We start from the raw sequence: 16,108 nt of genomic DNA on the forward strand, positions 1-16,108 counted from the left end.
GAGCCACCAGCCGAAGCCAGGTCCCGGCGCTCCCCACCGCTGGTGCAGGCGGCATGAACATGCTAAACTACCCCCTTTTGACTTTACAGCCAAGAACGCGAGACTGCGATTTTGTGAGATGGCACGAGCTGTCGCAGGCGGACGTATGCTCTACAGGCGCGCTTCCCAGAGCCAGAGTCGTAATCAGCACACAGGCGAGAACTCCGTTCGGCAACCCTGCTCCGAGGAAGCAGCGCCGGTTCGCCCTACACTCAGTATTGGCGCTACGTTGATCGCTACCCGCCAATGATTTTTAACTAGAAATTTAGGATGCCAAAACCTTTTTTCTACACTGAGTGTGACAACGACCTATACAGAAGTGAGCATAAGACCCTTCGCAATAAACGTGATGACGTTTTTCATACGAGTAATTGACATGTCGACAAAAAAGTGCACAATATCGTTGCAGAAAATATGAATGCTCCCATATACACGACCGGCCGCTGTGGCCGTGCGGTTCTAGGCGCTTCACTTCGGAACCGCGCTGCTGCTACGGACGCAGGTTCAAATCCTGCCTCGGGCATGGATGTGTGTGTTGTCCTTATGTTAGTTAGGTTTAAGTAGTTCTAAGTCTAGGGGACTGATGACCTCATATATTAAGTCCCATAGTGCTTAGAGCCATTTCAACCATTTGAACCATATACACGAACCTAATGTGTTCGTAGACGTAGGGCCGTGCTTCCTTGTAAGTAGATGCGATGTGTGTGTTGCTGTGGCCTCAAATCCATCAACAGACAAAGAGACAAAGTGGAGTGTTGTTACCTTACAAAGCAATCAATAAGTTGCCAGCCCTCGATTTTTTAAAGAATCTAACTCCTATGAATCAAACTGTTTCAGACGTTTGATTACAATACAAATTAGTCAATGTGTTAAATATCTGATTTTAAACATGCAAGCAGCAAAAAATTTTGAAAAGTGGTTCTTGAAGCTTTCCTGGCGGATCGAATACTCCAGCACTTTTCGAGACTGTATCCAAGTTATTCTCAACTCTTGTACCAATATTTCGGTTGACAACCTTTCAGCCATTTCAGGGTGAGACGCTTGCAGGGTCTGTAAAACACTTTACGCTGCCGAGGAAACGCACACAGGTGGCGTTACTGACCAGACCACGGTCAGTCACTGAGCTGTCCTGACCACTCACTTCTGCTGTCTCTGCTTCTCTACTGGTCACGTGATACTCGCTGCCTCCTCCTATACTGGTGCTTGCGCTCCTCGTGACGTCAAAGATAACACTGTTCGGAACAAGCACGTCAACCGATGATGGTCGAAGTAGTGGACAATTCCTCATTACAAAAAACGTTTGTGGATACCTTTGTCAGGCAGCGAAGTGTATTGAATGACTGTTCAAATACAGCATCACACAGGTGGTGTGCGACAAAAGTAATGAAACGGACAATATTGCGAGCGATGTGACAACGCTGTGTCGTTCTTCTTCTGTAGACCGGTGTGTTCATCTCTTCCAGTTGCTAATTCCGTACAGCCATCACATGATTTCTCAGAGTACCATCAGTGAAGCTGTGTTTTTGTTGCGTGTTACGAAAATGCAACAGCGGAATTTAGAGCGACATTTGACATCGAGTTATGTATTAAACTTGGGGAATCTGTGAGTGTGACTTCTGAAAAGTGGAAACAGGCCTTGTCAAAAGCACATGTTTTTCGCTGGCGCAAAGCATTTCTCGAAGGACGGGAACAGCTGGAAGATGAACCTCGCTCACAGAGATCAGCAACTTCAAACAGTGTATGTGCTCTCGTGAAATGAGACCTACGTACAACAATAAGGATCATGGTTGACCTATTAAACTTTAATACGTGCAGTGTACATCAAGTTTTGACCAAAGTTCAGCACATGTAAAACGTTTGTGCCAAAATGGTGGCGAGAAACCTCACAACTGAGCGAAAGGACAAACAAAGAACTATGTGTGTCGATTTTCTTGAGAGGACTCCCAATGACCATGAATGTTTCAGTTCCATAATAACAGGTGATAAATCATGAAGCAATCTGTATATTGAGCAAGCAGTGAAGGGAACAAAAGAAAAATTCGGAGTAGGTATTGAAATCCATGGAGAAGAAATAAAAACTTTGAGGTTCACTGATGACATCGTCAGAGACAGCAAAGGACTTGAAAGAGCAGCTGAACGGAATGGACAGTGTCTTAAAAGGACGGCATAAGATGAACATCAACAAAAGCAAAACGAGGATAATGGAATGTAGTCGAATTAAGTCGGGTGATGCTGAGGGAATTAGATTAGCAACTGAGACACTTAAAGTAGTAAAGGAGTTTTGCTATTTGGGGAGCAAAATAACTGATGATGGTCGAAGTAGAGAGGATATCAAATGTAGACTGGCAATGGCAAGGAATGCGTTTCTGAAGAAGAGAAGTTTGTTAACACCGAGTATAGATAGTGTCAGGAAGTCGTTTCTGAAAATATTTGTATGGAGTGTAGCCATGTATGGAAGTGAAACATGGACGATAACTAGTTTGGACAAGAAGAGAATAGAAGCTTTGGAAATGTGGTGCTACAGAAGAATGCTGAAGATTAGATGGGTAGATCATATAACTAGTGGGGAGGTATTGAATAGGATTGGGGAGAAGTTTGTGGCACAACTTGACTAGAAGAAGGGATCGGTTGGTACGACATGTTCTGAGGCATCAAGGGATCACCAGTTTAGTATTGGAGGGCAGCGTGGGGGGTAAAAATCGTAGAGGGAGACCAAGAGATGAATACACTAAACAGATTCATAAGGATGTAGGTTGCAGTAGGTACTGGGAGATGAAGAAGCTTGCACAGGATAGAGCAGCATGGAGAGCTGCATCAAACTAGTTTCAGGACTGAAGACCACAACAACAACAACGACAAATCCTGAAGCGAGCTGGCAAAGTGACGAGTGGCACTCCTCGCTGAAAAAAGCTCGAAGAAGCAAATCAAAGATCAAAACAACTCTGATTTGCTTTTTTGATAGTAGTAGTATCGTGCATAAAAAATTTGTTCCTCCAGCAGAAACTATCAACCAAATGTTTTACAAAAACATCCTTGAATGACTCAGGAAAAGGGCGAATCGAGTGACACAGGACATTTCAGACAAGTGGATGCTGCACCATGACAACGCCCCATATCACACGGACACTGCACTCACGGAATTTTTGACCTCAATAGGCATTTCTGCTGTTCCACAGCCGTCCCTACTCACCTCCTCTGATTGCTTATGATCTTTTTCTTTTCCCGAAACTGACAAAATGTCTTAAATGGACGTCGTTTTGGGACTCTGGTGAAAATTCAAACGAATGTGATAGGCATGTTTTTTTTTCCTTTATTGAATTTCGATTCCCCCCTAAGGGGGACTTTTTAAAACGTAAGAAGATGGTAAGAAACAACAAAAGCAGGCGATAAAACGGCGACTTAAATGTAAAACGGCGAAAAATTGTGGAAAGGTAAAACATAAAACAAAGGGTTGGCAATGCTAATAATAGACAGGCCTTGCCACGTGAAACTTTTCAGCGCTGCTACCAAGACTGAGAACAAAGACTCCATCGGTGTATACCTGTCGGAACGAACTACGTTGAAGTGCAGAAATCGTTGTTTGAAAATAAATAAATATAATAAAAACTTAGGTATATACAAATTCCTTCTCATTATTTTCTCTCAACCTCGCAGTTTCTGTTTTCACCGTTATGGCAGTTCTTAGTACAAGCGTGCGCACAGAGCCATCTGTTGTCCGGGCACATGACTCACCGCCGCCTCCTATCGATCCCACGCCGGCAGTCCGGAGCCCCCTACGCACCATCCCTCCCCCCCACCCCTTCCTCATTCCTTCTCCCTCGTCGAGTATCGACCAAGGCGGGCGCGACCAACAGCTCGCGGCCCACGACCGCCCCTCGCCGGGCCGACTGGCAAAGTGGCACAGTCCCTGGGCAGGGTGGAGCTGCCGGGTTACGTCGCTCCCTCCCCTACCGCCCCCGCCCCCGTACTCTGGCGGATTAGCCTCTGCGCTAGGGCAGATCCGTGCACGGGCGCCCGCCCCCAGCCGCCCCCCACCACCACCCCCACCACCGGCCGCCCCCGGGTCGACGCAAGCGTGCTGGCCTTGCCCCAGGTACAGCTCCCGGGACCGGGACCAGACCCCGGCGACAGTCCCTTCCAGGATGCAGTGGGCAGTGGACGAGCGACGCGTCACGCTGCCCGGCCACTACGTCCTGCAATGGTGGAAGAGCTACCTGCTGTCCGCCAGCGCCTGGTCCATGTGTGAGTACCCTCTCAACTACTGCTACAAGCTACAAGCCACCTATCACTATGCGTGTCAGGTAGTACGCTATTCCAGGTACTACTACAGGTTACTCTTCCAATCGTGAATCGTGAATGATGAATTGTAAGAAAGACTTTCGGTAAGCTGTCATCATCGTCATCAATGCTCTGCCTTTCATAGCTGTGACACAGAGGAATTAAAGACATTAGCTGCCAGTGGGCACTGATTTATATCAATGGGTAAGTAAAAAATATGTGTCAGACTGGGATTCAAACAAAGGTCTCCTACCTACTAGGTAGATGCACTGACGCCGGCCGAGGTGGCCGAGCGGTTCTAGGCGCTTCCGTCCGGAACCGCGAGACTGCTACGGTCGCAGGTTCGAATCCTGCTTCGGGCGTGGATGTGTGTGATGTCCTTAGGTTAGTTAGGTTTAAGTAGTTCTAAGTTCTAGGGGACTGATGACCTCAGATGTTAAGTCCCATTTCTCTGCCTCGTGATGGCTGGGTGTTGTGTGCTGTCCTTAGGTTAGTTAGGTTTAAGTAGTTCTAAGTTCTAGGGGACTTATGACCACAGCAGTTGAGTCCCATAGTGTTCAGAGCCATTTGAACCATTTTTTTGTTAAGTCCCATAGTGCGCAGAGCCATTTGAACCATATACACTGACCACTGTGCCACCGGGCACAGTGATAACTGCTATTGCACGGACTACCCTAGAATGCTTCCAACAAATCCATAATTCTCAACTTCTACCACACACTGCTGATGTCTGTTATCCTCGCTGCTCACGGAACATTGCCAATTCCAGTAGGAATTCGAGCTCGGCATGCATCTGCACTGAAGGGGTCACTGGCCATTATAGCCTTGGTTATATATGTGGTGTCTATTTTTTGTGGTATGTGTGGTACAAGTCGAGAATTTGTGTCTGACAGGAGGCACACTAGGGTATTACGTGCAGTTGTGGTGACTACTTTGTTGGAATGCTATAGTGGTCAGCACATCTGCCTAGTAACAGGATACCTGGGTACGAATCCCAGTCTAGCACAAATTTCCAACATGCTCCATTGATATAAATCAATGCCCACTGCCAGCTATTTTCTTTAATTCCTTTGTGTCCTGATTCATAAAAGTACAGGATGAAAATGTCTGATCGATAAACATCAAATAATATAAAACGTAAAAACTTGAAAAGAAGTTGAGATATTTATTGAGGAAATGTTCCTACAAATATGGTAACTCAAAATGTTCTTACACACCTAATAGAACTCGATATACGCAATAGACACTAAATCTGTCTTCAAATTCTCTCCATCTGCGAGACCTGAGTTTCTCCTGGCGTATACAACTTTCAAATAATTTCCGGGAATTCAGCCAGGTGACATTTTCAGCGACCGCCTGAAAGTGTTACCTGGCTGAATTCTCGGAAGTTATTTGATAATCTCTCCATCTGTTTTGTAGCACTGCAGGCGTAACACTTGCGATACCTGCACGTATGCGGTGACGCAGATCCGGTAGATCACGAACTGGTGTCTGGTATACTTCATTCTCGATAAACCTCCACAATAAAAGGCTTCTTGGGTCACGAGTTCCCATATCGATGGATTGGTAGAGATAGTCTATCGATTGCTTGGCCCCCTAGAAACCCAGACGTTACGCCACTTGATTTTTTTTTCTGCGTGGGTTCACTAAAAATCAAGTGTACCAGACACCAGATCTGCGTTATCGCATTCGTGCACCTATCGCTCCCAGGGCCGAATACGTGTACCGCAACTGTCTGCGTTCAAGTGTAAGTGAGCAACAGTTCTCTAAGTCTTTGCGAATCTTGTAACTGAGGCGGGACTTGCGTAACAGCCTGGCATTCACGAACTCGGATGTGGGAAACCGCCTAAAAACCACATACAGGCTGGCCAGCACACCAACCATCCCCCTACCATGGAAGCTGCACTTCAACACATATGGCTTTCCGTGCAGGTAATACGTTGCACATCATCAAAGACGCAAAATTACAGCAGAATCATATCAGAAGATGAGCTTCTCTAAAAAAAAATAGCATATAAAATGCGATGTATGCTCTAGTCTTTCAAGTAGAGCAGTACGGCAACGCATGTTGGCACGTGGCAACATCTGTGATCAGACGTTTTAGGAGGTGGCTTGTAGCGTTGTACCTTTCGTGCAATCGTGCAACCAAAAAATATGTGATTGACATCCTCTTCTTTTCCATAGTCGTACGATGAAGACACGACCAGACCAATACTATGCAGGTGCTTCCTGTAACAGCTGTCGTTGAATATGAGACGTCTTATAGTGTTCCACAGCTACATACGTACTTCACAAGTTACCATATGGGTTACCATATGGCGTACAGCGGAGGGTACCCTGTAATACTAATAGCCACACCCTGTCTCATTCCACCTGCAAGTTGAGAAAATGAGTCTACTGCCTCCAGAAGAGTCCTAGTTTTTGTTTACATGGTCCTTACACGAAGTGTAAGTTGGTGGAAGTAGAATCGTTCTGCAGTCAACTTTTTCCCTAAATTTTCTCAGTATTGTTTAAAAAGAGCGTCATCTGCCCTCCAAGGATTCCCATTTGACTTGATGAAGCATCTCCATAGCACTCGCATGCTGATCGAATCTGTCGATGTTCTAGAATCTTCTGGAACGTCCATTTTTCTTGTGTCAGAAGTTAAGAACCAGCACCGGGTTCACTTTGGCATAATCTTTGCCTTTATTTTTGGAAGTCTCTCGCCATTCTGTTTTCCACTTCGCTCTGACTGTTGATTTAATAAAGCCTGAAAGATCTGTAGCTGGTAATTCCATGGGCCCCCTTGCTTCATCGTAGAGGCCTGATAACATCAGATTCACGGTAGAATTTCGAATCTAAGCACCTTCCAGCTGTCTACATTTCCAGTTGTTATTTTATTTGAGAATCCAATTTCAGCGCTACATTACGCCATCTTCAGGTCCCCTGAGCGGTGTGTAGGAAATTTTCCGTCTCTGGTTCAGTCAAAATGGGGACAGCATTCAGTGATTGGTATCCATAAATTTTTCACACAGGCTCCTAGTTTGATTGGACGGGAGGACGACGGTTCAATCCCGTCTCCGGCCATCCTGATTTAGGTTTTCCGTGATTTCCCTAAATCGTTTCAGGCAAACGCCGGGATGGTTCCTTTGAAAGGGCACGGCCGATTTCCTTCCCAATCCTTCCCTAACCCGAGCTTGCGCTCCGTCTCTTAATGACCTCGTTGTCGACGGGACGTTAAACACTAACCACCACCACCACCAGTTTGATTGGACCAGAGATGGGAATCTTCCTATATACCCGGCAGGGAGCTGAACATGGCGTAATGTAGCACTGAAACTGGTTGCTCAAGTAAAATACCGATTGGAAATTTAGATGGACATACAGAGATCAGATTCATAATGTCATATGTTACTTGATCGTTGTATTGTCCGCTGTGCAGATGTTTTAACAGTTCCAGTGCTAATCTAGAATCTGAAAGGATAACGCAGCTCGACTGTCATAACCGTGTTTCTCTTAGGGAGCACGAATTTAATTCCACTGTGACATCTGCTATCCCAGTAAGCAAAGCCACATCCCTCTGCAATCTTCGAAGCGTCGGTGTAGATGAACTTTGCGTCCTTATGTTTGAAGAGGTACTCCATCAAAATGCAATTATTTGAACAATCACAGCCAAAGTACAGGTCAAACACAGCTTTTGGTTCCAGTACACTGGTACAATGGTCTGCTTAAGTGCAGAGTGCCCATTGTGGAGGCATGGTTCGTTCGGAAAATGGAGTGGTATCCGTGTATGTGGCAACAAGATGAGCAAGACTTTTATTAGGGAGAAATTCTTTCATTCTGCCCTGGCCTGGGCAGCAATAGTTGCTCCATATTCCAAATGAAACACAGTCACTCTTGAAATATTTATTGATCAATAACGCGTGTCGTGCTCTTAGTGCATCATCACAGCAACTGCAAAACGTGACAAAGTAATCATTACATGAAAGTTTTGATGCTCAAGCCTATCTAAACGATTAAGTGGCAGAATAAGATAACTCTGCAAGGATGCAAACGTATCTAAAAAAGGCAGCGGAGGCCGCACTAGTCAGAATTAAAAGCCATAGTGGTACTCACCTTAATATTAAAACTATGGAGAAACGGTTGAAGCGAAAACCCAACCGTCAAACTGAAGATAAAAATCCTGAAACGATAAAAAAAAGACCACGCAGGAACGAAAGCCATGAAATACACGCTGAGTATTTAGGATAAGGGAAGCAAAAGAAATCACCAAGCGCCAATAACAAACGGTGTAGATAGGCCGGCGTTCTCACTAATAAACGAATACTGCCGCCAGTGAAATGTGTGCTGAGGCGTGGTGGATGCTGAGTTAAGTGAGGTAAAAGCAGAAGTTGATGGAAGGGGCCAAGTGGTGGCGATAGTAGTGAGGATAATTAAACGACTTGTATAAGCTGATAAAATTAAAATATAATAAAATACCCAACAGGAAGTGATATTAAATCGAGAAGTTAAGTAGTGAGACTATAAAAACAGTTCCTATTACATAAGCGAGAAATGAAAAATGCTGAGAATTATAAAATGTGAGTGACAGTTATATAAATGGTTGGTAAGATATAAATAACAATAAAATGACAAGTAAAATGGTAACTAGTAAAATAGTAATAGAATGCGCAAGTCTTCAAACAAATAAATAAAAGAAATGGAAAAAAATAAAGGAAGCGAAAAATTATGATACGAGGATGGAGAAGGGAGAAGGTAGGTTGGTAGGGGGGGGGGAAGGGCTGTGGAGAGAGTGGGAAGGGAAGATACGCGAGGGAAAAGAAGGGACGGGAAAGAGGGGGGTGGGTATATAACATTGATAAGGGGAGGAAGAAGGAGGGACATGAAAAGAATAGGAAACTGGTTAAATTGCAAAACAAACAGTTTATGGGAGAAATGTAAGTGAACAAGAGAATGCAGTGGTGGGAGAAAGAGAGTTAGAAGACGAAAAGCAAGCATAGAATAAATCGGAAAGAAAATCAAGCAAATTTTGGGAAAGCTGACGTCATGGTATTGTATTAGATCCGATTTTTACCGACAAGTTGGTCATCAAGGCTTTGAAATCGCCGACGATGCTGATCTAGAACAGTTCAGAAGTAAGAGTCATCGCTGGGACACAGTGTGATGCCATTCGTCAATAGTCCATGCTGTCCGATCAGCCGTTTGTGCTGTGATGTCAACAGCAGTCTATACATGGGATCGTAATTCCCTAATCTGGCTGTCGATAGTCTAAGACCAGTGGTGTGGGTGAGACACAGTCCTGGAGGAAGTCCATTACGTGCTTTCGGATGGCATGCGCAGACGTGGAGCGGGTAAATTGTGCCTGGTGTAAAGTACCACTATTCTCCTTTGCAGTTGTCAGACGTGGTCTCTGGCAACCTTGACGACGAGTATGCCAGCTTTCCCGTTCCCATGCAGTCCAACACTGGGCCACTGCCACATCGCAATTCCTGAGAAATCTGATTTTATTTTTAAATTCTTTATTCAGAAACTACATAATACGTACTTAACCCACTACCTAACTACGTTAGTGGGTCCTAAATTATATTTGTATTGCAAATACTGCAACTTACCTTTTTTTATTACTACAGGAGTGTCTTTTTATTACTACAGGAGTGTTAGTGGATATCGCACGATTCGACCAGTCAGCTAAAGGGAGCTCCACAATGAGATCTCTTCCACACTATGTGAGGTGCCGACAACGCTGCCTCCGACGCGACACGCCGGCCGGGGAGGTCTCGCGGTTCTAGGCGCGCAGTCCGGAACCGCGCGACTGCTACGGTCGTAGGTTCGAATCCTGCCTCGGGCATGGATGTGTGTGATGTCCTTAGGTTAGGTTTAAGTAGTTCTAAGTTCTAGGGGACTGATGACCACAGCTGTTAAGTCACATAGTGCTCAGAGCCATTTGAACCATTTGAACTCAGACGCGACACCTTCGTGTTCTTCAGAAATGGTTGAAATGGCTTTGAGCACTATGGGACTTAACATCTGAGGTCATCAGTCCCCTAGACTCAGAACTACGTAAACCTAACCAACCTAAGGACACCATACACATCCATGCCCGAGGCAGAACCAGCGACTGCAGCAGCAGGATGGTTCCGGACGGATACGTCTAGAACCGCTCGGCCACAGTGGCCGGCTCGTCTTCCTCACACTGACCACTTAATATCTTCTGCTTTTCACGCCCAGAAACAGAACTACGCATGAACAACACTTGTGCTCTCCGGTAGCCGTTCCACCTGTCACACAGCATTTAACATCAGGCATTTAATTAGTTTTTGATTGCGATTACGTGTACGAAGTTACACGGTCATCCGACCTTGTCTTCAGGGTGCTTCATTTTTTGTCATGCAGTGGCAGCTGAAAACGCTGCTAATGAAATGTCGTGAGCCGAGACAGCCGTTCGCCTGAGTTGACGCTCATTCACATTCAGATTGCGCTCGCTGAGTGGGAAACCCACGCCAGTGGCATTTGCGGCGCCTGAATGGAACGCCCCCGCCACCTGTGGCTGTATTGATCCGGCCTGACCTCTGCAGCTGCGATCGTTCCGGTGGGGCATGCGCAGAACCCGCGCGCTCTGTGTGCGATGTCCAGCTACCTAGCCGACCCGCTGCGCAACAAACTCACACGATGGCCTCCCCACTGACAACTCATCTCAGCAGTGTCTTCTGTTTCTACACTGGTGTCCAAAATTAAAGAAACAAACCTCTATGTCCTCGTCCTGTGTCTAATTGACGATATAATCACGATTTATCTTAGAAGATAAATTAAGAAAGGCAAACTTACGTTTCTAGCATTGGTAGACTTAGAGAAAGCTTTTGACAATGTTGACTGGAATACTCTCTTCCAAATTCTGAAGGTGGCAGGGGTCAAATACAGGGAGCGAAAGGCTATTTACAATTTGTACAGAAACCAGATGGCAGTTATAAGAGTCGAGGAGCATGAAAGGGAAGCGATGGTTGAGAAGGGTGTGAGACACGGTTGTAGCCTACCCCCGATGTTATTCAATCTGTGCATTGAGCAAGCAATAAATGGAACAAGAGAAAAATTTGGAGTAGGAATTAAAATCCAGGGAGAAGAAATAAAAACTTTGAGCTTCGCCGATGACATTCTAATTCTGTCAGAGACAGTAAAGGACTTGGAAGAGCAGTTGAACGGAATGGACAGTGTCTTGAAAGCAGGATATAAGATGGACATCAACAAAAGAAAAATGAGGATAATGCAATGTAGTCGAATTAAATTGGGTGATGCTGAGGGAATTAGATTAGGAAATGAGACACTTAAAGTAGTAAACGAGTTTTACTATTTGGGGAGCAAAATAACTGATGATGGTGGAAGTAGAGGATAAAAAATGGCAAGGAAAGCGTTTCTGAAGATGAGAAATTTGTTAACATCGAGTATAGATTTAAGTGTCAGGAAGCCGTTTCTGAAAGTATTTGTATGGAGTGTAGCTATATATGGAAGTGAAACATGGACGATAAGTAGTTTGGATAAGAAGAAATGGCTTCAAATGGCTCTGAGCACTATGGGACTCAACTGCTGAGGTCATTAGTCCCCTAGAACTTAGAACTAGTTAAACCTAACTAACCTAAGGACATCACAAACATCCATGCCCGAGGCAGGATTCGAACCTGCGACCGCAGCGGTCTTGCGGTTCCAGACTGCAGCGCCTTTAACCGCACGGCCACTTCGGCCGGCCGGATAAGAAGAGAATAGAAGCTTTCGAAATGTGGTGCTACAGAAGAATGCTGAAGATTAGATGGGTAGATCAAATAACTAATGAGGAGGTATTGAACAGAACTGGGGAGAAGAGAAATTTGTGGCACGACTAGAAGCAGGGATCGTTTGGTAGGACATGTTCTGAGGCATCAAGGGATCACCAATTTAGTACTGGAGGGCAGCGTGGAGGGCAAAAATCGTAGAGGGAGACCAAGAGACGAATACACTAAGCAGATTCAGAAGGATGTAGGTTGCAGTAGGTACTGGGAGATGAAGAAGCTTGTACAGGATAGAGTAGCATGGAGAGCTGCATCAAACCAGACTCAGAACTGGAGACCACACAACAGACAAACTGTCAATAGATGTCCGTAGGATCGCGTTCTGCACGGAAGATGGCATTCCGGTAAGCGGAGAACCACACCAACGATGACATCACCTATCAAACGGGGTAGTGTTTGTCTTGTAGTCCCACATCCACAGTCGCTGTGCGTACAGTCACAGACGGAGCATTACGGCACAGAGAAGACGCCTACTAGGCTCTCTGTGACGGATTTCCACACGAAGAGTTCAAGCAGGACAGTCACAAATTGGTGTGGTCCGATAGTTAAATGTGAATCGTCGTCCGCCCCGATAGCTGAGTAGTCAGCGTGAGGGATTGCCGTCCTACGGGCCCCGGTTCGAGTCCCGGCTGGGTCGGGGATTTTCTCCTCTCAGGGACTGGATGTTGTGCTGTCTTCATCATCATTTCATCCCCATTCGGCGCGCAGGTCGCACAATGTGGTGTCGAATGTAATAAGCGCTGCACCAAGGCGGCCAGGGCGCTGATGACCTCGATGTTGAGCGCCCATAAACCCCAACACACACACACACACACACACACACACACACACACCAAGGCGGCCGTACCTGCTCCGCAAGGGGCCTCCCGGCCAATGACGCCAAACGCTCATTTACATTTCCATGTTAATAGTTCTGTAGTTTCTCGGATGTGGTGACAGTTTGTGGAGATAGAAACTGTGGTGTCACCGCCAGACGCCACACGTGCTAGGTGGTAGCCTTTAAATCGGCCGCGGTCCGGTGGTATACGTCGGACCCGCGTGTCGCCACTATCAGTGATTGCAGACCGAGCGCCGCCACACGGCAGGTCTAGAGAGACGTCCTAGCACTCGCCCAGTTGTACAGCCGACTTTGCTAGCGATGGTTCACTGACAAATTACGCTCTCATTTGCCGAGACGATAGTTAGCATAGCCTTCAGCTACGTCATTTGCTACGACCTAGCAAGGCGCCATTATCATTTGCTATTTATCTTGTGATGCATGTACCGTCAGACCGATGTTGACCAATTATGGATTAAAGTTAAGTATTCCAGCAGCTATGTACCTTTTTTGCTAGAATCAATTCCTTTAACTGTTCCAGACCTCACGCCAGCCTGCGTGAGCTTAAACGCGTGCCTTTCGGCTACCCGTCATTGTGGATTGGCTGTCTTGCCAGTCCACAACGGTTTGATTGCGGGGGAGGAATGTGATGTCTGGCGGTGACACCACAGAAACTTTATTGCGGAGACCAGAGCGGGGCCGACCACGTATGAAGTCAGAAAGAGAAGGCCGTTATTTCGCTGTAAGGGCACGACGGTACTTCCTTAGTACTGCACGGCAGCTGGCATCTCACCTCCCAGCATCCACTGGCGTGTTGTATCGAGTTAAACGGTGTCCAGAAGGCTTCGGCAGAGTAGGTTTTACTGTCGGAGAAGTGCTGTATGTGAACCTCTGACACGTCTTCGCAGAACGAAACGTCTGGAGTTGAGTCGTTGAGATGCCACCTCGACGGTCGAACAGTAAGCCAATGTCCTCTTCACAGATGAGTCCCAATTTGGTCTGGAGAGTATCGACGGATCCGTATCTGAAGGGAATGTGGAACACCATTTCGAGACCTAAACATTGCGGAAAAAGGACGATATCGAGTAAGATCGGTAATGGTGTGGGAAGGCATTATGATGTTTGGTTTGTGGGGCGCTCAACTGCGCGGTCATCAGCGCCTGTGCCGGCCGGGGTGGCCGAGGGGTTCTAGGCGCTACAGTCTGGAACCGCGCGACCGCTACGGTCGCAGGTTCGAATCCTGCCTCGGTCATATGTCATGTGATGTCCTTAGGTTAGTTAGGTTTAAGTAGTTCTAAGTTCTAGGGGACTGATGACCTGAGAAGTTAAGTCCCATAGTGCTCAGAGCCATTTGAATCATCATCAACGCCTGTACAAAGGACCAATTTCTACACAGTCCAACTTTTACGCAATCCAATCCAGCCACTGTCACGAATGATGATGATGAAACGATGGGGACAACACAACCATCCAGTCCCTGGGCAGAGAAAATGCCCAGCCAGGTCAGGAATCGAACCTGGGACCCCGTGGTCCAGAGGTAGCAACGCTGGCCACTAGAACACGAGACTCGGACGTGGGCAGACATTATATTGATCACTCGAAAATATCGTCATGAAACTGTACTGGCGAATCGGAAAGGTTTAATTGGTTTCAGGTATCGTGACGAGATCTTGGGACCTCATGTACGGATACTGCGAAGTGCTGTGGACCCACACTTTGTATTAATCGAAGATAATGCTCGACTTCATAGAGCACTGGTGGTTGACGTTTTCTTGGAAACGAAAGATATTGCACGCCTGGCGTGATCTGTTCGCTCTCCCGGTTTGAGTCCCACAGAGCACATCTTGGCTGGAGTTGGGAGACGGGTTGCACCACGTCACCACTCTCTAAGACTTGCGAGTAGCTCTGCGGGAAGAATGGGCGTTATTGCCTCAACATAAGATTGATAACGTCATTCACAGCATGTCCTATCGTTGTCAGGGCTATATTGCTGCAAGAAGTGGTCAAACCCCACACTGACCACATTAACCAGCTGTATCCAAATCCGTTAAGTTGGAAGAAACGAAGAAAATTTTTGTTGTCCGTTATACCCCACACTGACCACATTAACCAGCTGTATTCAAATCCGTTAAGTTGGAAGAAACGAAGAAAATTTTTGCTGTCCGTTATGCATGTTGTTTGCATTCTATATTCTTTACGTTCCTTTTAGTTTACTATTACCTGTTTATTCTGTTTTTTGGCAAAATAAACTCAGCCTTGCAAAATTTCCGTTTATAGTTTTAATTATATACACCAGTCTACATCTGCGACTGTACTCAGCGATGAACTACGTGCTGTGTGGCGAAAGCTATGTACACGACTAGTATCATTCTCGCTTGTTCCCACTTGTTTCGCGGATACTACTTGCGGACATGTCGGAATCTCTCTTCATGAATCACGGATTCTCTAATCGGTCACTGTGGCCGAGCGGTTCTAGGCGCTTCAGTCCGGAACCGCGCGACTGCTGCGGTCGCAGGATCGAATCCTGCCTCGGTCATGGATGTGTGTGATGCCCTTAGGTTAGTTAGGTTTACGTAGGTCTAAGTTCTAATGGACTGATGACCTCAGAGCCATTTCACGGATTTTCTACATCTTGAGTCGTATGGAAATGTATGTAGGAAGAACTGATAAACAATCTCACTAAAAGTTTTCGGACGCCCCTATGAAATGCATCATTGACCACTAGATATCACGAGAGGCAGGTCCGCCAGTATATAAGGAGGTGGAGAGTATTGTGTTCAGAAGAGAAGCAGTTACCAGCACAACTAGTTGTTCACGACTGTTTAGTGACTTCGGAAATGGGATATCAACAAGCTGCCCAAGCTGAATTTTGATAGTATAATTGTCAGGTTGAGATTCGATGGAGTATCCACAGCTAATCAAAAACCGAGCAAATTTCGTTTACTGACGAGCAGGGAACGTTCGGCATGGCAGAGGGTGGATGAGTACGTACAACGAACTCGTAATGTTCAGATGCAGCATTATTAGAGATTTGATTGATACACTCACGTCGTTTAAATACCTGGGCATAACGCTGCAAAGCGAAATGAAATGAAACGAGCATTTGAGCGTTGTGGAGGGGAAGGAGAATGGGCGAAATTTGCGAAACCCGTAAAGGAGATCGCCAATAGGACGCAAG

The 16,108-nt window shown here is 46.1% G+C and overlaps 1 protein-coding gene across 1 annotated transcript in view; it reads left to right on the plus strand.

Annotated features, from left to right (window-relative positions):
• The first annotated feature begins 4,165 nt into the window (after positions 1–4,165).
• The window catches only part of LOC126209912 (uncharacterized), a 333,249-nt gene continuing 321,306 nt past the window's right edge, over positions 4,166–16,108 (plus strand). Inside the window, exon 1 of the mRNA XM_049939032.1 lies at positions 4,166–4,281. The gene's annotated coding sequence lies outside the window, so the exon portion shown is untranslated. The remainder of the gene's footprint in view (positions 4,282–16,108) is intronic.

The sequence above is a fragment of the Schistocerca nitens genome, chromosome 10 (genome assembly GCF_023898315.1).
Source record: "Schistocerca nitens isolate TAMUIC-IGC-003100 chromosome 10, iqSchNite1.1, whole genome shotgun sequence".
Lineage (NCBI taxonomy): Eukaryota > Metazoa > Arthropoda > Insecta > Orthoptera > Acrididae > Schistocerca > Schistocerca nitens.